Genomic DNA, 21,658 nt, shown 5'->3' with positions numbered 1-21,658 from the left:
TGAATGGAGTAATGCTGTTATCTTAGGAGTTGGTTAGTTATTGAGGGAGTGGGTTCTTGATAAAAGGGTAAGTTTGGCCCCACTTCCTTCTGTCTCACATGCTTGCTTGCTCTCTGCCATGGGATAATGCGGCAAGAAGGCCCTCACCAGATGTCAGCGCCATGCTTTTGGACTTCCCAGCCTCCAGTACCATGAGCCAAATAAACTTTCATTTGTATAAATTACCTAATCTCTATTCTGTAATAGCAACAGTAAACAGAGACAAGTAAAACAAGGCTGAAGAGGTCTTTCAAGACCAGACTGAGAAGGGCTTTACATGCTATGATAAGGAGTTTTACCTAATATTATGGGCAAAATCTTAGGGAGGTTACAGAGTATTTTAGTAATGAGAGAATCAGATACTTTTTATTCAGAAACATGATCTGACTGCAGTGAGGAGGATAGACTGGAAAGAAAGAAAATGTCACAAATCCAAATGGGGCCTGCCAGACAAAGAAAAATTTCACTGTACATTGTCTTCTCCTCTCCTTTGGAGTTTCCAGAAGTTAGTGGGTTCATGCATGGGTCCAGTGAGGGTGGTATTTCACAGGAATCCTGGAGACCTATAAAGCATCATGAAGTGAGTGTCTGGGTCCCTGAGGCATGGGTCTAACTGTGGCAGCCCAGCCTCTCCCCAAGGTCTGCTCTCAGCTCCTCTCTCTTTATAACAGAAGACAGAGGGCAACACTAATATATTCCAATAATAAAAAATAGAGGGAAAGTCATATAAATAGGGGAAGACAGGAAATGAAGAAGGAGCATGCTTAGAAGGGCAGTTACTGGCTGGGCACCGTGGCTCACACCTGCAATCCCATCACTTTGGGAGCACAAGGAGGGTGGATCATGAGGTCAAGAGATCAAGACCATCCTGGCCTGGCCAGCATGGTGAAACCCTGTCTCTACTAAAAATACAAAAAGTAGCTGGGTGTGGTGGCACGTGGCTGTAGTCCCAGGTACTCAGCAGTCTGAGGCAGGAGAATCACTTGAACCCAGGAGGCGGAGGTTGCAGTGAGCCAAGATCGTGTCACTGCACTCCAGCCTGGCAACAGAGTGAGACTCTGTCAAAAAAAAAAAAAAAAAAAGGCAGTTACCATTTTTTGTTCATCAGCTCTATGCCAGTGGCTTTTCCTTTTACAGTGGTCCTCAAATTTTAGAATGCACTAGAATCATCTGGAGGGCTCATTAAACCATAGATTCAGTGATTCTGATTCTACAGGTTTAAAGTGGGGTGAATAATTTGCATTTCTAACAAGATCCCTTGATAGGCTGACGCTGCAGGCCCAGGAACCACATTTCAGAAACACTGTCCTATTTTATCTCTTAGCATAGCATAGCAGGGTGGTATTAACAGAAGAAGAAACACTTATTGAAGAATTAAGTGGCCGGGTGCGGTGGCTCACGCCTGTAATCCCAGCACTTTGGGAGCCCAAGGTGGGCGGATCACGAGGTCAGGAGATCGAGACCATCCTGGCTAACACGGTGAAACCCTGTCTCTACTAAAAATACAAAAAATCAGCCGGGTGTGGCGGCGGGCGCCTGTAATCCCAGCTACTCGGGAGGCTGAGGCAGAAGAATGCCGTGAACCCGGGAGGCGGAGCTTGCAGTGAGCCGAGATCACTGCACTCCAGCCTCGGGGACAGAGTGAGATTCCATCTCAAAAAAAAAAAAAAAGGATTAAGTAACCTGCCCTCTGCCCTAGGTCAACTACTATGTAGGAAACAAAACTTGGAAGTCAGATTCTGTTGGGCTTGAAAGTCCACATTTTTTATCTCACACTCCTCTTTCTTCTACAGATGTCTTGAGACAGAGGACAGGGCAGAGGAAGCTCCCGGCTATTTCCTTTCCACCAGGGTCCAAAGTACTCACAGCACAGAAATATGAGGGTTGAGTTTAAAGGAAAATCTTGTATCTCTGAGCTTTTTTTTTTTCTCCAGAAACCATTTCAACTCCTTGAGTTCCTCACTGTGGCCCAAAAGGTGATATTCAGATATTTGCCTGTGCTCAGATAGTATCTCCTCTGAGGGAGGCTCTAAAGGAGCATCCCACTTTTCTGCATGCAACAGAATGCCTGGAAGCATGTGATCTGCCCACATGCATCTTGCCTTGGATGCCTTTTCAAGTGAGTTCCAGCCTCCCTGATGTTTACATCACTTACCCCCAGCACTTCAGGTGATTTTATAAGGAATCGCCCCACTGTGCTCCCTGCAGACCTCTCCTCATATTTTTCATAAATATTTCTACATGCTATAGATGACCCATCAAACCCTGTTTCCAACTTCGAATGATTTGTTTGAATGCTTTCACTTGCTTTTGTCTACTTTGGGCTAGAACAAAGAGAAAACAAAACCAAAAAATTAAAAAACAAAACCACCACCACCCTGGAAAAGCACTTACTTTGAATGTACCTGTGCTTTGCAATTTATTGTTTTATCTATAGATAATAAGTATGTAAAAAGCCAAGATGCTGCTTTTGACCAAAGGAATCATTTAAACCCAATGTTTCATCTTTGCTCCTTTCTGAAAGGTAATACTCAACTTATAAAGTGGACAAGGTTTGCATGAGGAGTCTTTAAAGTCTTTCTGTGTTATTTATACTGCATATGTTCCCACATTACAATCATCAAAAGAAGGCTAGTTCCCCCAAGATTTTTTTTTGCTACATAAGAGATTGTTGTTTTTGGGGTTTTTGTTGTTGTTGTTGCTGTTTGTTTTTCTGAATAAGGAGGTAGTAAACATCAAGAAAAGATTTTGCCCAAAGCAGAACTTCATAACCCTCCCAAATTTTCAAACTTACCTCACCAGTATAGTTTCTATTGACTTAGTTAACTTAGTATCAGCTGACCTAGGCTTGTTGTAATTTCACATTCCTTGACTTTAGGTGGCATTTTTGTCCATGTGGGGTTTAATTAATTTATTATTATTATTATTATTTATTTTTAGACAGGGTCTCACTTGGTCACCCAGGCTGAAGTACAGTGGTGAGATCATTATTCACTGCAGCCTCCACCTCCCAGACCCATGCAATCCTCCTGCCTCAGTCCCCCAAGTAGCCGGGACTACAGGCATGAGCCACCACACATGGTGATTTTTTGTGTTTTTTGTAGAGATGAGGTTTCATCATCTTGCCCCAGCTGGTCTCAAACTCCTGATCTCAAGAGATCTGCCTGGCTCTGTGGGGTTTTTAAAATCATTACACTGTATATAGTTTAGGTAAGTAAAAAACTGCATTTTCATAAATCTAGATTTTAAAAATGTAATGCATTCTTCCTCTTCCTCTCACTTTTCTTCTTGTCTCCTTCCCTCTTTCCTTCTTACCCTTCCCACATTCTCCTTCTCCCTTTCCCTGTCCTTTCAATCCCTTCCCTAACACTTCAGCCCAAAAGCTATTAGGCAGGGCCGAGCAAGACACAGTGGGAAGGAGGACTACTCAGTTTCACATGTTAAACCTCCAGTGAGATGAAGAGGGTTCTGCACTAAGGTATGGTGGTGATGGGTGGCCCAGCATGTAAGGTTGCCAGATTTAGCAAATAAAAATACAGGAAGCCCTGTTAAAATTTGAATTTCAAATAAACAGTGAATAATTTTTAGTACAAGTATATCCCATGCATTATTTGAGACATCCTTATTTGAAATTCAAATTTAATTGGACGTCTATCTTTTATCTGCCAACTATTTGTCTGAGCCCGGTATGGATGGGAAGGGCGTTCACATGGAAAGGGGCAGAGGGGGCAGCAGGTTAGCGTGGGGTGCCAGAGCCAAGCAAGATGCCAGGAACATCCCAAAAAGAGAGGGACAATGACCCAAGAGATTGTTTATGCACATGGGAATTGATCAAATAAGAAAATACATTGAGGAAAATTTTGAAGATGGGAGTCACAAATTTGGAGTGGGAGAAAACTAGAATGAGACCTGTTACGGGACTGATTGGGCTTAGAGATACTGGTGTGAACGTACGGTTGATAACTTTAAAATGCCATATGTACATATTTGCTTTATATGCATAGAATGCCTCTAGAATGTGCACAAGAAGAGTTGTAGCAGTGTTTACCTCTAGGGAGTAGGAGTGAGTGGCTGGGGCACGAGTTGGAAAAATTACTTTTCCTTATTTTCCTTTGCTACTTTTAAAATTTTTTATTTACATTTAATTTATTTTTTAAGTTTAAATTTTTAATTTAAATTGTGCCATGTATATTTTCTGCACTAGAAAATGTATTTTTAAAAATTGATGAATTTAAAAATAAAACTGGCTTTATTTCAAATTAGAAACCTTAGAGATTTTCTAGACCAAATTCCTGTATCCTTGAGGTCACAGAAACAAATATAGTAGTGAGAAAGGGCTCTGGATTCAAATTCTGATGCTGTCACATGGCAGCAAAGTGCCCTTGCCTCTCCGAAAGTCGCTTCCCCCACTATAGTGCAGAGCACAAAGCAAGGGCTCTGAAGTCAGCCTGCTTGAGGATGCGTCCTGTTCAGCTTTACCTTGTCCCAGTGCATGATCTTGGGCAAGTCAACTGGTGTCTCTAAACTGCAGACCTTATGATTGCATTAGCTTTATTCCATCAAATCTAAGAAGCCCTGGGCTGCTTGAAATGCACAATTATTTTATGTTCTACTAACAACTTTTTTAAGTGCTAGAATTTATTGTAAGATGTCAACCACTGTGAAATGCAGGCTGATTTCAGAGACATTAAAATGTGAAGAACATGCATCTTAGAATCAATGTAGTATGATCGCACTTACTAAAGGGGAAAACATGACAGAAGAGAGGTTCAAAGGTAATTGAGAAGTAAGTTGACAGAAGTGAAGGTTATCAGGCTAGCATCCAGTAAACATTATAGATGGGAGAAAAAAGGAAAGTGAAGATATAATGGGAGGTAAATACTTCAATCTTTGCACAATTTAGACCAAGAAAATAAAAACAGTTTGCACGTACTTGTGAGCAAACAAAATAAAATTGGGGTTACCTCCCAGGAAAGGTTGTACTGCTGTCAATAATGTGACCAAGGTGGTGGCTCAAATCCCAGCACTTTGGGAGGCTGAGGCAGGCAGATCACTTGAGCCCAGGAGTTCAAGAGTTCAAGACCAGCCTGGGAAAGAGGGTGAAACCTCATCTCTAAAAAAAAAAAAAAAAAAAAAAAAATTATCCAGGCATGGTGGCGCACCTGTAGTCCCACCTACTTGGAGGGCTGAGGCAGGAGGAACACCTGGGCCAGGAGGTTGAGGCTACAGTGAGCTGTGATCTTGCCAAAGCACTCCAGCACTGGCAACAGAGTGAGATTCTCTGTCTCTATGAATAATAATACTAATGTGACCAAGAACTGAAACCCACTCCCTACCTTATAATGACATGTTACCAGGAGGCAGCAGATGTGTAGTTCTAAGTTGGGCACGGAAGCAGGCAGCACTGAGGACCAGCCAGTTGAGTCGGGGTATAGACTGCCTCTGGGCTTCCACCTGGGTGAAGTCAAAAGAGATAATAAAAAGGGGATTTGGGGAGGTTTGTAAAATATGTAACCTAAGCATGAATGCCTGAGAACTTTGGGGGAACTCTGGGCCTGTTTAATTCTCCTGTTGACCCTGACGAGACACTGAAATTTTAAAAAAGAGCAAGACATGATGGTGTGTCTGTGTAGTCCCAGCCACTGGGGAGGCTGAGGTGGGAGGATTGCTTGAGCCCAGGAGTTCCACATCAGACTGGGCAACATAGCAAGACTCCTTCATTTAAAAAAATGTTTTAGGCTGGGTGTGGTGGCTCACACTTGTAATCCCAGCACTTTGGGAGGCCGAGGCAGGCAGATCACAAGGTCAGGAGATTGGGACCATCCTGGCTAATGTGGTGAAACCCTGTCTCTACTAAAAACACAAAAAATTAGCCAGGCTTGGTGGCACGTGCCTGTAATCATAGCTACTCAGGAGGCTGAGGCAGGAGAATTGCTTGAACCTGGGAGGCGGAGGTTGCGGTGAGCCGAGCTTGCACCACTGTACTCCAGCCTGGGTGACAGAGTGAGACTCCATCTCAAAAAAAAAAAAAAAAAGTGTTAATGTAAATAATAATAATAATTAATAATATGGCTGTGTACCTAGGTGGCCTTCACTATCCACCAACTAGTCAGCACTGTATACCAGAACTGAGTCCTGGAAGGAGGGAACAATGTACAGGTGGCAGACAGTGGCACTGTTCAGTATCCCTGTTTGGGATGAGGGGGCGTCCTGATTTCCTCGGGGGGCGGTCAGGGAGGGTGGGGTTGGGGAGTGGAGTGTTGAAGAGGGAGTAGACACTTACCTCATAGAGGCGTTGTAGGAATTAATAACATCACCATGTCTGGTACATGGTAAGTGCTCAGTAAGTGCTAGCTATTGTTAAATGAAAAAAAAAAAAAAAAAAAAAAAAAAAGCTTTTTATGCCATAAAATGCTATGTAAATATTTATATTGTGTAATTTTTTAAGCACCATCAAGATTAGATCCTAATTCTTGGGACTTGCGATTCAGACCACTTTGCAACATGCCACACTATGCTTATTTCATGCACTATTACTTTAAATTGAAATCTTTTTCAATAAACTGCATTATATATACTTCTTCATAAACAATATTTTTGTGCATGGGTGCTGTGTATCTTTCAGATATTTCCATAATATATACACACAACGTAACACAGAAACACAGATTTTTCTTTCAAAGAGCAAAGCTTCAGCAGTTTCTCTTGAATTTTATTCTGTCATTTGACTACATTATATTTCTGATGTTCAATTTGTACTGAGTACATTACGGGCTTCTCTAGGGAACAGAAAGAATTTTTTTAAGTAAACATAAAATGCTTTGATAAATCAAAACATGTGAATGAGATTTCTGTTAAAAATTTTCCAATCTGTTTTGAGACTTGAAATAAAGCTGTCTTTAACATAATAAAACCCGTTAACCTAAAGTCAACAACAAAATAATAATAATAACTCATTTGTTATAGAAGTAATGCATAGGACTTATTTTGAAAGGTTAGTTATATTAAACACAAAGAGAATCTTGCTATGAACTAACAGTAAAGAAACTTAAGAGCTGTTAAGGTCTATGCTATCTGACTTAAGCTGACAATAAGTATAAGTTTTTGGAATCCATGTGTAACTATTTATATCATAAACTAGCCATTATGTCTCTCATGTTGGAAAGTCAATCACATTCTAAATATTCTGGAATCTCACCTCAGTGCTAGCTCCATAAGAACAGGGACCTTTGCCTTGCCCATCCCCAGCTGTATTTCCCACAACTAGAATAATGTCTGCCATAGTAGGGTTCAACAAATCCTAAATGAACAAACAATATACATAGATTTTCGAAGATTTAAGAAATCTCAACAATCAAAATTTCAAATATAGGCTGAGAGCAGTGGCTTACACTTGTAATCTCAGCACTGTGGGAAGCCCTGGTGCATGGATCACTTGAGCCCAGGAGTTTGAGACTACCTGGGCAACATGGTGAAACCCTGTCCCTAAAAAAAAAAAAAAAAAAAAAAAAATTAGCCGGGTATGGTGGTACACGCCTGTAGTCCCAGCTACTTGGGGGGCTGAGGCAAGAGAATTGCTTGAGCCCGGGAGGTCAAGACTGCAGTGAACCATGTTTGTGCCACTGCACTCCAGCCTAGGTGACAAAATTAGACCCTATTTTGAAAAAAAAAATAAAAAATCCAAAAATAAAAAACAGGTAGTTCGGGAATGATAATTTAAAATACAAAATGGTCCTGTGACCTTGCAAGTTTGATCTAGGTCAAAATGTAGTGGAACAGAGATCTGAAAATCTCAACTCAGCTGACTAACCATCTGTGTTTAGTAAGCTATGAAGCTATGCCATTTAACTTCTTTGAGTTTCAGTTTCTTCTTCCCCTCTAAAATGACTGGAGGTGTAAGGAGGGAAAGATGGCTAGAACTAATGATTCTAAGGGCCCTTCTAGTCCCCAAATTCTGTGACACTGTGAGATATAAAGCCCCACTCCAAGGCATTTATATGTATGTTTACACTTTTTCACCTGAGATGAAAACAGAGAAACTAATAGCTAAGTCACCAAAATTGGCAATGTTGTAGAGACTGTAGAGTGGCCTTCAAAACCTGTTCTCCCCTTCCTCCTGTGCACAGAGCTAAGCTACATTTCCCCTTCTCCTGTGCAATGAGATGTGGCCATGTTCTAGGCAATAGAGTGTTAGCAAGTGGTATGCACCACTTCCAAACCTGGCTCATGAACCCTCACATGTATGCACTGCCAAACTCTTGCCCTTCCAGTTGTCAGGAATGATGAACTCCACTCCTACCTCAACAAATATAGCCAGAGTGACTTTAGAAGCCATATGTTGAACATGGTAGACTCACTATCAGTCTGAATTACTGAATAACTTCATGCAGCAGAACACCTACTCCCTTTCTCACCCCTAGAAAATTTGGGATACAATTCTCCATGGGTCTCTCAGGTTTTTTGTTTTGTTGTTGTTATTGCTGTTTTTTTTTTTTTTTTTTTTGCACACCTTATGAGTAAAAGTGCTCAATCCCTGCAATTCTTGAATCAAGGCTATTTAAAAAGAAAGCATTGAATCCCTTTGTTCTGGGCTGTCTTTTCAAGAAAGTTTGTATAGTGAACAACCTTGAAAGATAGATAGGGTCTCCCTTGGAAGCAAAGGACAGATTTGTTTACTGTACCATATAATAAAGATGGTATCTCTCTATAGGGCAAAAGGCAGCTATGCTTGCAGCTCATTTAAAAGTTGTGGGTTCTCTAAGCTCCAGGATCCTTAGCTTTGGCATAATCTCTCTCCATGAGCAACACTCACCAGGGACAATCCATATTGCTCCTGTGGGACTTGAGAGATGTGGGGTAACTGATATAAACATGAAGCTTATGTTGCTTTCTATGGCATGAGTAATAAAGTCATTTGTCTCTGACCCAAGAATTTCATGTCTTCTGCCAACTTCCATGAAACTATTATGGGCTAATTTGTAGTAGGCTTGCAAGTAGGATAAGATCCCAGACATTCACAGTACATGACACCCACTTACTTTCTCACCCTAGAAAACCCCTGGACTCATATGAACAACACATTACAGTTTGGGTCTATTTTTATAACCAGTACAGCAGCAGTCACATTCCTATTAAAAATCAACAAGAAGTTAGAGTAGATTACCTTATATTTGTCAAATAATAAGATGAAATTTAAAAATATGAGTCTATTAAGTGAGATATTCATATTAACTGAATATTTTTCAAAATGTATCAAAGGGTACTGCTGTGGTTTAAATGTGTGTGTGCCTTCAAAACTCATACATTGAAACTTAATCTCCAGGGCAATAGTATTAAAAGGTGAGGAATTTAGAAGGTAATTAAGTCATAAGGGTTACACTCTCATGAATGAAATTAGTGCCCTTATAGAAGAGCTTAAGGGATCTGGTTTGATCCTTTTTGCCCTTTTGTCCTTCCATCCTTCTGCCATGTGAGGACACAGCAACAAGTTGCCTCTTGGAAGCAGAGGTCCCTCACAAGACACCAAATCTGCTGGTGTCTTGTTCTTGGACTTTCCAACCTCCAGAACTATGAGAAATAAATTTCTATGACTTATAAGTGACCCAGTCTAAGGTGTTGTGTTGTAGCAGCCCAAACAGACTAAGATAGGTACACTAGTCTTGTAAAATATCTGGTGAAAATAATGTCCCATGTTCACATGTTTTGCAATACATTCACTGTTTTGTATCTCATCCCCCTTCCCTGGAGAGTCACAATGCACATCAGCTTATTAAAGATTCTGAGAAACCAGTAATAAGAAAACTATTTGCATTATTTAACCAGTAGCATTTCCTGCACTTTTTCAGTATAACCCCTACTGACATTCTATGCAATGATTGTCCATGGAATACACAGGGGGAAATGCAGGGTTAGATCATTTCTAACATCCCTTTATGTATCTATGATCCAAATGTCTGAAAATAAGTAGGAAACACATTTATTAGACAAATATGGGTACACTCAGTGCTTCTTAAATTTTAATATGCAAACAGATCACCTGGGAATCTAGTTAAAATGCATATTTTGATTTAGAAATCTGTGTAGGGCCTGATATTCTGCATTTCTATAGAGTTCTCAGATGATGTCAATGCTGCTGGTCTACAGACCATTCCTTGAGTAGCAATACTCTAGACAATATAGGATCTAAAAAATAATAGTCACATTGGTGATTATTGGTTTAAGACATGTAGCAAACTAATAGATAAGAATATGTTATTACAAGTAAGTTTGGTTTTGCTTTATTTTTTTAGAAATGGGGTCTCTATTGCTGAGGCTGGAGTGCAGTGGAACAATCATAACTCACTTCAGGCTTCAACTCTTGGGCTCAAACAATCTTCTCACCTCAGCCTCCCAAGTAACTGAAACTATAGGCACACATCACCATTCCTGGCTAATATCTTAAATTGTTTGTAGAGATGTAGAGATGTAGACTACCCAAGCTTGTCTTGAACTCCTGAGCACAAGTGATCCTCCCACCTCAGCTTTCCAAAGTGCTGAGTTTACAAGTATGAGCTACCACATCCAGCCACAAATAAGTTTTAATTATATATTTAAAGAAATGTGGTCCCAATTTATTGCTTCATTTTAGACAACTTGGGGGTGATTTCAGAATTTCTCAGAAATTCAGAATATGTTTACTTAGTAGAAAATTTGTTTATTCCTGATAAATTCAGGAATATGTTTACTTAGTAGAAAAATGTATGAGAATCAGTTTGGGATTCTGCATCGTTGTGAAGCCTCTTCCCAACTTAGAAATTTGCACAGAGACAGGGTCTTCCACAAAGACACAAATAGCTTGTGAGTCAACCCAGCAGAGGGAATTAACCTGGCCATGTTTTTACCTATGTGCTTGATACGGTTTGGCTGTGTCCCCACCCAAATCTCATCTTGAATTGTAGCTCCCATAATCCCCACGTGTCATAGGAAGGACCCAGTGGGAAGTAATTGAATCATGGGGGTGGGTTTTTCCCCCCTGCTGCTCTCATGATAGCCAATAAATCTCACAAGATCTGATGGTTTTATAAAGGGCAGTTCCCCTGTACACACTCTCTTGCCTGCTGCCATGTAAGACATGTCTTCTGCTCTTTTGCCTCACATGATTGTGAGGCCTCCCCAGCCATGTGAAACTGTGAGTCCATTACACCTCTTTTTCTTTATAAATCACCCAGGCTCAAGTATGTCTTTATTAGCAGCGTGAAAACAGACTAATATAGTGCTCCATACTAAAAATTACTAAAACTTATTCTCGCCAAAAAATGCATTTTTTCTTTTGTTTTCTCTCAGTTCACAGTTGAACTTTTTTGGCCTATGTTTCAGAAATCGTTTTCCCCACTTTACACTTATAATTCTGTAGTAGAATTGTTTCAACAAAATCTAAAGGCACGTGAGATCAGGTAGAAAGGTTATAAGGAAATCCACTTCCGGGAGCATAAAAACATGATATCAATGAAGTTACTTCCAACAGTAGTAAAGAGAGAGAAACTTTGGCATGCACTAATTAAACAGTATGATATGTGTGAATTTGTTTCCAATTATGAGATCTGAATCCAATAATGAATTCTTTGACCCTGTTTCCAAAGAAACATATTTGGCTCTATATAAAATTTCATAACAATCCCTAAATAAAAATAATGTACAACCTTCATGATACATGAGAAGAAAAATGTCAAAGGTACACTGTATGCACTCAATGGAATAATAAAAAACATTAAATAAAAAATAAAAGAAAATGTATCTTTCCTATAAGTATACAACAACAACAAAAAAATAAATAAAAGAAGTTTAGTGTGTGGGGTCATAAAAGCATGAGTAAATTTCACTTTCACATAGATTTATGTTAATACTGCATTTCTGCTATTGGTGCATGTTATTTAAAATAAGTAGAAAAACAGTTACTCATTATGGCAGTAGGACTTAGAAAAATACCTTTTTTGTTTCGTTGGTGTTTTTTAATGTGTTGGAGTGGAAGAAATGTTTATCTATCAGAATTTTCTGTCAATTTTCTGTCTGTAGTGTACAAGACTAAGCTATATGTAGGGAATACATAAGAAACCCAGCAGAAAACACCACACCCAAAGTAAACTGCTGAGGGGAGTTTAATAGACTCTTTACAAATGTGTGGGCAAGGATTTAGGGAAATCAGCAAGGAATTGGGCAATTCCGGGAATGGGGGCGGTGCAGGGCTCACAAACAGGGAGTTATTGTCACTCTTGGGATCAAAGGGAAAAGGATGGAGCAGTCAATGGAAGCTGGGTTGCATTCCTTAATGGAAAGGCTACCTAGGGAGGGAAGCAACTAACGGACAGCATGCCGACAGCATGAGCCTAAGGAGGAGATACCCCAACCTCACAGTACTGATGCATTCTAATCATAAATCCCAATGAAGTCAAAGAACAAAGTAGCTGTTTGCTGCCAGTCAGCCTTCCAGGGGCAGAGATAGAGAAAAGAGGCATGTGGCTATGGGGAGACGTGTGGACAATAAGCAGAACAAGGGGTTCTGTGCAGGAAGGGGATCTGTGCATTTACACATGGGTTCACACAGGGCTCATGCTAAGAGCTTCAGGCTAATGCTAATGAAGAAAAATGTGACTAAAGGCACTTCTGAAAACCTGGAGCATTGCATAAACATGTTTATTTCTCCTTATGTGCAAGAGTGCCCATGCTGTGTTTGCTTGACTGAAATAAAATGTTCCAAGACATCCTGCACATTCCTTTGCATTAACAGCAAGAGCTAATGGATCTTAAAACAAGAAGAATCTTATCAGACCTGTGTTTAAAAATCTCTCCTGCAGAATGGAAGAAAATTTTTGCAATCCACCCATCTGACAAAAGTCTAATATCCAGAATCTACAAGGAGCTTAAACAAATTGACAAGAAAAAACAAACAACCCCATCAAAAAGCAGGCGAAGGATATGAACAGATACTTCTCAAAAGAAGACATTTATATGGCCGACAAACATGTGAAGAAAAGCTTATCATCACTGGTCACTAGAGAAATGCAAATCAAAACAACAATGAAATTCCATCTCATACCAGTTAGAATGGAGATTATTAAAAAGTCAGGAAACAATAGATGCTGGCAAAGCTGTGGGGAAATAGGAACGCTTTTACACTGTTGGTAGGAGTGGAAATTAGCTCAACCATTGTAGATGATAGTGTGGCAATTCCTCAAGGATCTAGAACCAGAAATACCATTTGACCCAGCAATTCCATTACTGGATATATACCCAAAGAATTATAAACCATTCTACTATAAAGACACATGCACACGTATGTTTACTGCGGCACTATTTACAATAGCAAAGACTTGGAACCAACCCAAATGCCCACCAATGATAGACTGGATAAAGAAAATATGGCACATATACACCATGGAATGCTATGCAGCCGTAAAAAGAGGTGACTTCATGTCCTTTGCAAGGACATGGATGAAGCTGGACGCCATCATTCTCAGCAAACTAACACAGGAACAGAAAACCAAACACTGCATGTTCTCACTCATAAGTAGGAGTTGAACAATGAGAACACATGGACACAGGGAGGAGAACATCATGCACTGGGACCCATTGGAGGATGGGGGGCAAGGGGAGAGAGAGCATTAGGACAAATACCTAATGCATGATGGGTTGATAGGTGCAGCAAACCACCATGGCGCATGTATACCTATGTAACAAACCTGCATGTTCTGCACATGTATCCCAGAACCTAAGTAAAGTTCTTATTTTACTTAAAGTTAAAAAAAACTCTCCTGATCCCATTTTCTTGTAGCAGATTTTATATGTCATATATATAATTAATAAATCATCCTTTGCCCTCATGGAGACTTTCTTGACTTCTAAATTTCTCAAAAAATGATTTTTTTCTAGAAGTATAAATTATTGATGACAGTGCTGGCGGTGGTGATGATGATGATGACAGCTATCCCTTATCGAATGCTTACTATATGTGCTAAAGTACCTAAGATGTAGGTACTATTGTTGTAGGTACTATTTTACACACAGGTAAAAAACTAAGGCTAAAGGAAGTCCATTAACTTCTTCAAATCATATCACCAGAAATGACTGGGGTTTTTGGAGGCTGTCAGACTACAGAGCCCTCAATTTTAAGCAGTCTATTGCCTTTCCAAAAACAGTATATTATATCTTTTATTTTAATATTGAGAAAGTTGAATGATGACCTTTAAAACTTTTCCTTACTTGTTAATTAAATGATATACAAAACTGCCAAAGATGGAGAAAGAACAAGAGAAAAGACAACAGAGAGGGCATGAACTGAGGGAAGATGGAGGACTTGGAAAGTTCTAAGCTGATTTCAGTCTAGTTGTTGGATCTTGCCATTCACAAATGTTCTCTGTGACTTTCCATCTGAACTGACAGCTATCCTTTCTTTTCGTAAATGAGTGTCGTGAACACTTGGGAGCTAAGTTGGATCATTTTGTCGAATCTGTATTAAAGTTCTACATATGAAGCTCTAATAGTTTTGTATGCCAGAGGCCTTACATTTATCCCATGTCAGTTTTGTTCAATGAAATTCTAAGAAGTATGATGGAACTGTGCATCTGACCACATAGCATCTGTCAGTGTGAAACTGCTATACTAACATGTCAAACTGATTTTTGTAAAACACAGCAATCAATCAAACCTGGGGGTTATCTATATTACTTAACATCAATGCTTAAGACATTAAAAAACATTATAAAGGAATAAATAATAATTCTTACTCAACTTGAGAATATCAAAAGATAAATAGCCATTATAGATTACTGAGGCTTGATGCTTCTCCACCTCTAGACTGCTGGGCCTACTTTTCTATTTATCAGATGATAGTCCATACTATGTAGAAACAGAACCCTTCAGTAAGTTTTTCAATGACTTGTTAACACCTTTGACAAAAAGCTTGGTGACAAAAGTAAAATGTTTATATAAAATGACAGATTGAGTTTACCAGTGGGATTCAATTATTCATGATATCTATTAACATGAATGCTGAGAAGTTGCTCTAAATTTCCTAAAACTTGGACTGCCCCATAGCTTAACCCATATTTAGCAGAAGAGATGAGAAAGAATTCACTGGCTGCTCACTGGTCTGATTTGTCTGGTGGCCATGTGCCAGTCTGTGCTGGTACAGATGTGAGAATTGTAGGCTGCTGAAGACGATCCTGTTATATTCCTTGTCTTTGCCACATGTTAGAAGAGACTTTACTGGGCAAGGCCTGGATTTCCAAAATAGCTTTCTGTAGAGGTCATCTGTTGTTTTTGCCTTTTTGATGATTATTTTCTTCTTTTCCAGGTTACAATACTTCAAATTTGCTTTGGGGACTTAGCCCCAGTCAGAACGTGTGGTTTGAGATGGATCTTGTGATCCATGCTTAGGCTACCTAAGCCCTGAATTTCCTTAGCCATATTGCTTTTTCAGAGGTGGGTACATGAGCCAGTCCTGCCCTACCATCAAAACTCCATCTCTTTGGGCACACTGATAGGTTTAGAAATAGGCAGAAGCCCAAGTTAATTCAAGCATAGTTAATTCTGAATCCTGGGAAGGTGCATTAATAAAATTATCTTTTCTGCTGGGATGACTAGTGCTCACAGTGAAATAATCTTAGAGATTCAGAGCACCCACACAGAGTTCAAGAAGGAAGCCCATGAATGCAAGACAGAGAAAGTAAATGATTTCTGATAACATTGTTTGAGACCCTGGATCAAACCTTGCCTGAAGATATGAGTACTGAACTTTCAAGTCATAGCAGCCGATTCCTCCTTCTGTGTGCTTAAATGAGTTTGAATTGAGTTTTCTGTCACATGCAGTAAGAGAGTTCTAAATAATATATTTCTGAACTACAGTTAGTCTCACTAGAAAAATCTCCCTATTGATCTCCCTTTTGATCTAGCACTCTCCTGTTAAAGAACATTTAGCAATAAATCTTCAGTGCTTAGCTTGACAGGCACAATCTGGCCTCTCCCTTAACTTGGCTGGCTCAGGCATGTGGCTTAGCAGCATGAGGCCAGTTGGAAGGGAGAAAAAATAGGACTTGGATGGGAAGTGGTCAGGGTGCTGTGGCCTCCTTGGAAGAGGGCATTTGTGGTGTCTGGGAATAGTGCCCCGTGGTCATTTCTAAAATCAGGAGTAAAATAAATATGGAAGATTGGAGACATAGAACAAATATTTCAGAGACATACTTCTGGGAAATCTGGGTCATCAAAAGGAGTTGGGATCCTGCAGTTCAAGGGAGAGGTAAGTTTCCCTTGGTCCTTCGGTGCTTGAACCTGGGTGGAGGCAGGCAGGCAGCCAGCCATGTGGTTGGGCCACCAGAGCTCACTCTGGAGAGCAACCCATAAGAAGCCCCACCTGCAGGGGGAATTCAGGCCACGGCCAAATGCACTAAGCCTGTTGATATTTACTCAAGAAGTCAGATGGTCCTGAGCCTGCTCCTATGAGCCTTTGATAGCTTCTGTTGGAGAAGAAGGAGGCAGGAAACCAAGGTAGCTGCCAACAGGTGCAACCCACCTTCCAGCTCCATGCATTGGTTTGGAGACCAGCCTAGACTTGGGCTTAAGTCCCAGATCCACCACCAGCTAGTTGTAAAACTTTAAGCAAGTTTTTTAATTACCTGTGCCTCAGTGTTTTCATCCACAAAATAGTTATTTTTTCCGAAAGTAATGATGATGATTAATTGAGAAATGTGTGTAACAGGCTTAGCACAGAGTAGATACTCAGTAAATGCTATTTTTCAGGACACCCCTACACTGTAGCTTACCTGAACATCCCATTTTCTATGCATAGCTGCTTCTCCCATTGTTATACATTTGTTTTCTCCCCTTATGTTCCCCTACTGAAATTCTACCCACCCATTAAGATTTAATTCAAAAGTCACCACTTTCCTGAAGCTTTCCTCCCAACTAGATGGAATCTTTTCTTCAGCTCTAGTTCTTTGTAACAGACAGAAACCGCATATATGGCAGTAGTTCTTAATGTTGGCTGCATATTTGAACCATTTGAAAATCTATTAAAAATATTGATGCCTAGGCCCCAATTCCAGAAGTTTTGATTTAATTGGTCTGGGGTGAGGCTCAAGCATAAATTTATTTGAAAAGCTCGCCAGGTGATTTCGCTGTGCAGCCAAGATTTAGAACCACTGATGGTTGCATGAGTATGTTCTTAAATAATGTTTATCAGTGAATTGAAGCTAAGGTATTAATGGCTTAAAGTTTTAATAGACTACCTTTAGAATACTTGTGTTTTTGTTAAAAACAGTGCAATGCTATGCTCCAAGAATACAAAAGTAAACAAGATTTTTGTTTTTTATGTCTAGCCCAAAGGAAGGAATCACAATTTAACTAGGGAGATGCATATAGAGTTGTGAGCATATAAGATCATATATGAGTTGTACCCTAGAAATGTGTCAAAAATATTTTAGGAGCACAAGAGGAAAAGTCCGCTAATTTAGAGGTGGCAGAAAAGGGAGAGAAAAAAACTTCAAAACGTGGATGAGCTGTGTTGAAAGGTGACAACAGATTTGCAAGGTCTGAGTCAGAAGGCTTTTCAGACCATATATGGAGGTGTCAAAATGTGTGGCTCCTTCCTATTCATATACCTTCCTAACCCAAATGATCAATTGCTATAGAGAGAATTGCAAACACGTTGATAGGAAGTTTTGAAACAGAAGGTCTATTTCCCAAATTACACCTATATCAGACTACTTTGGTTACAGTGAACCAGCTCCCAGCTTCAGTTATTTTTTTTTTTTTAAGAGAGAAAGAGTTGCCTTCCAAAACCAGCTCATAGAAAGGATGGGTGTGACAGGGTTCAGGGGTAACTGTACCAGGAACAGAATGCCCCCAAGGTTCTATTCTCCTCCTGTCCAGGGACTGCTTCTCTTTGGATGTCAATTTCATTGCCACAGGCTTGTTTTGCCTGTGCTTCTGTGGCTGGTATCAGTCCTCGGATTTATATATTCTCACCTGTCCCACCTATAGAAGCATTTTGAATGGCTTGAATTAGGCCTTGTCAACTCCTAGACCAAGCATTAAAGCAACATATGGGGTACTATGATTAACCTAGTTTTGATTCAAGTGCCTATCTCTGGCAATCACTATGGCCAAGGAAGCAGAGTCTACGGGAAGTTGTCAGCTTCCATTCAAGTAAGTCTTGTGGTTAAAATAAGCCTTTCTTAGAGCAGACAAGCTGAGTGCTGCTTGGAAAAGAGTGTTGGGCTGATCTTAGAGATAAATCTCCACCACTGTCCATTTCATGGCCACCTAGCTCTCTCAGTACTCTCTTCTTAACATTTAAATAATTTCCCACATGCCTCTGTGGGTGATTGCAGCAACTTCCATTAACAGGTGGAGTCTATTTCCCTCTTTCCTTGAATCGGCACTGGCCTTGTGACTTGCTATGGCCAATAAAATGAGACAGAAGTGGAAGGGGGCTAGTACTGAGCCTAGACTTCAAGGGGCCCTATGTACTTCTACTCTTTTAAAGCCCTGCCACCAACAATAGAACAGGCCCAGGCTAATCTGATGAAGGGAAGACCCTCTATGCAGAGCCAGACGTTTAGGTGAGTCCATTCTAGACCAGCCAACCATCAGCCAAACCACTAGCTGAGTCACAGATGCATGAGTAAGCCAAGATCAGCCAAGCCTAGCCAAGACTAGAAGAACTACCCAACCAAGCCACAAACTCATGAGCTAAATAAATGGTTGTTGTTTTAGGCTACTAAATTTTGTGGCTGCATGTTAGCAGAATTTTTGTGGAAATAGATAACCAATATAGCCACCAGTTTACAAAATGCAATAATCCCACATATAACCACACATATAAGCAGCCCACCTAAATGCCAATTGCTTAATGTCCAGTATCATGGGGTTATGTCTCTTCCATTCCATTAGGTACAAATGCAACTATTCTGACACTAATATTTAATGATGGCAGAAAATTAGGATAACACCAATCAAAACATCCCACTTAGACATGGGGAAAACAAGAGCTACATGAGGGGGCAAATGCTACCTGGCATTGATCCATGCTATTGATCCTTGCCCCCAAGGGCTCTGATTTCCTTTGGGAGTCACCACTAAGGCACTGTGTGCATGGCCTTGGTAGGAAGATTATTCCAGCTTCACAGAAAAAAACACGAAAATTATCCTGCTGGAAAAGGATAATAAGATAAATGATAGTTTTAGTGGGTCTCACTGGCATCTATGTGTTGAATTGTTGCCCTGGCAATATATTGAGTTCTTCAGGTGGCCAAGCTGAGGTTCTGCCAGCTGGGTGATTCTCCTCCTCAATTTTTTTTTTTTTTTTCCCTGCAACAACCCCAAGGGAAGGGAAAGAGGCTTTGGAAAGTTTGGAAAATTCATCCATCCAGTTCACCTACAATTGGTGCAGAAAATCCCAAAGGTCTAAGGATTTCCTTGGGGCTTAAGCAATCATTGACTCTGGTATTCAGGTTTGGGATTTCTTCTGCAACATCACAGCCACCTAGTCACCAGCACCAGGAATGTGGTCTGGCCTGATATTTGAACTAAACATCATCCTCACTTTTTCCTCCTAGCTTGTATCTGCTTAGGAGTTTAAAGAATCAGATCTCTGCCTCTGTCTTGTGGTTGGGAGGATGGATAGAGAAGGAAGGCAAAATGAACCTTTCTTTAAACCCCAGGTTAATGCTTGGGAGGGCTTGGAGATCAGACTTCCTAACTTGCCCAGATTTTCCCAGTATTCCACTTCAGCTTGAGCTGAGAAATGGACCTTTACAATTTGCCAGCACATGAATACCAGACATTCAGCAATATGAGACTGCTCCTGAAGGACAGAAATTGATTTGCTTAACAAAGCTATTTCTCTCCCCTGCCAGTCTGCATTCAGCAAGGTCAAAGTGTGACTTCCTCTTGCAGCACCATACTGAATGCCCTAAGAGGAAGTCCCCACGTTTCACTATCATGATATTTTTCTACCACATTCTCTAAAACTTCAGCCTTGATGGACATGTGGTTTGAACTCCAAGAAACCATAGATGACAGTTTAACCAATAGTGTCAAATCTGCCAGGATTTGAGCCATAAGCTTAGAAGACAGTTTCCAGAAGAAGGGTGCTCTACCCAGAACATCAACATTCTCAACAAACAAAACAAATCCCTAACAACTACTATTTTACATTAAACACTGCTCTGGAATTGCCAACTCGGATTGATTGGTAGGGGCTGCATACAGTGCTGTATTGAGAGGGATTCTGAGGCTGTCTGGATTTTGTGGGAAAGAATGCCATGATTAATTAGTTATGTCTGCCAAGGTCAAGAGATAGGAGAGTAATGAGATATATGTCATGTTTTGCCACCCTTATTTTATACCGATTAAGCTTAAGATCACGTCTGCTACATGGATTTTTCTTTTAAAAATAAGAATTTCATAATTTGATAAGCATTTGAGATAAAATTTGGGAAGAGTCTAATATGAAAACTAATCACCTTAACTTCTCAGTAGAATAGCTTCACTTCTCAGAAGACTAGTTCACTTGTTTATATAAATAAACGTTGTCCACGGATTTTGTTTGTACTCCAAAAGTTACAAGGCATCCCCAGTTGAAACCGTTGCATACTTAAGTTACACATCTTTTTCCTCTTAAATAAAAAGTCAGGCAATAACTGAACACTTTATATCCTATAAAAATGATCCTGAGTTTTTGAGGCTCAGATATAATACTTGCTTTGCCTGCATCTCAGTCCTGTGAAGACCAAATGCACTTTGAAAATGTTAAAATACTGTACAAAAGTTATTTTTATTGCTTTCCACCTTGAGAACTCTAGTACTCTATGTAAATAATTTTTGCCATCATGGAGTTTTAAAAAAATTACTTGGTTCCTTATCATTGATCCTTCTTCCTTTAGGGGAATGATCTCCCAATGTCCCTTGAGGTTGCTCCAATCTCCTTTGGGGTTGCCTTCAACTGTATGACTATGGTAGACGCACCTGACAGTGGTAACGTGACTTGAGCATCCCCTGAGAAGGACCTTGTATGGGAGAAGCACCTGAAATGTGTGTTCAGAGTCCCAAGCTAAGGAATCTGGGAGTAGTCAACCTAGAGATCCATTCTTTATCTGTGAGGAACATCTGAGCCCTGTCCTATAGAACGCAGGCCATACAGGGGATTGAGGCCTTTTGTTTCAGTTTAAATAAAGGTTGCCAAGTGGAGGTTGGAAGAGGAGAGGATGTTAAGTGAAAATGCTGTATAAACTGCATGCCTTTTGCAAGTGGTTGTGGTTCTCCTGTCCAGCCCATTACCACTAGACTCTCTCCCATGCATGTAAGCCCCCCAGTAAGACCCCATGTCTTGTTTTCTGGCTCTGGGTCTCTTCTTTGACCTCTTGAACCTGGTCACATCCCTTTGGAGTCTACAACTGTTTGGCACAACACTGTGGCCTTGGCATAATGGTGGTCTCATCATCCCCATCCACAAAAAAATAGGGCAACAGTGGAGGCATCATTTTCCTTTTCTGAAAAGGAAATTTTCCATTCATTTTCCTAAATCACTAGTGTCTAGACATGTGAGAAAGCTCAGCAGAATCTGATGCTGTCTCCAAAGATACTG

The 21,658-nt window shown here is 40.2% G+C and overlaps 1 long non-coding RNA gene across 1 annotated transcript in view; it reads right to left on the bottom strand.

The window, feature by feature from the left end:
- Positions 1–463: 463 nt before the first annotated feature.
- The window catches only part of LOC139358098 (uncharacterized), a 36,241-nt gene continuing 15,046 nt past the window's right edge, over positions 464–21,658 (bottom strand). Inside the window, exons 2-3 of the long non-coding RNA XR_011612410.1 lie at positions 5,376–5,493; positions 464–602 (exon numbers count right to left, since the gene is read on the bottom strand). This is a non-coding gene — a long non-coding RNA (uncharacterized lncRNA). The remainder of the gene's footprint in view (positions 603–5,375; positions 5,494–21,658) is intronic.

This window comes from Macaca nemestrina, chromosome 14, assembly GCF_043159975.1.
Source record: "Macaca nemestrina isolate mMacNem1 chromosome 14, mMacNem.hap1, whole genome shotgun sequence".
NCBI lineage: Eukaryota > Metazoa > Chordata > Mammalia > Primates > Cercopithecidae > Macaca > Macaca nemestrina.
The sequence above is the reverse complement of the archived record's forward strand: the minus strand, read 5'-3'. Positions and strand labels throughout refer to the sequence as shown.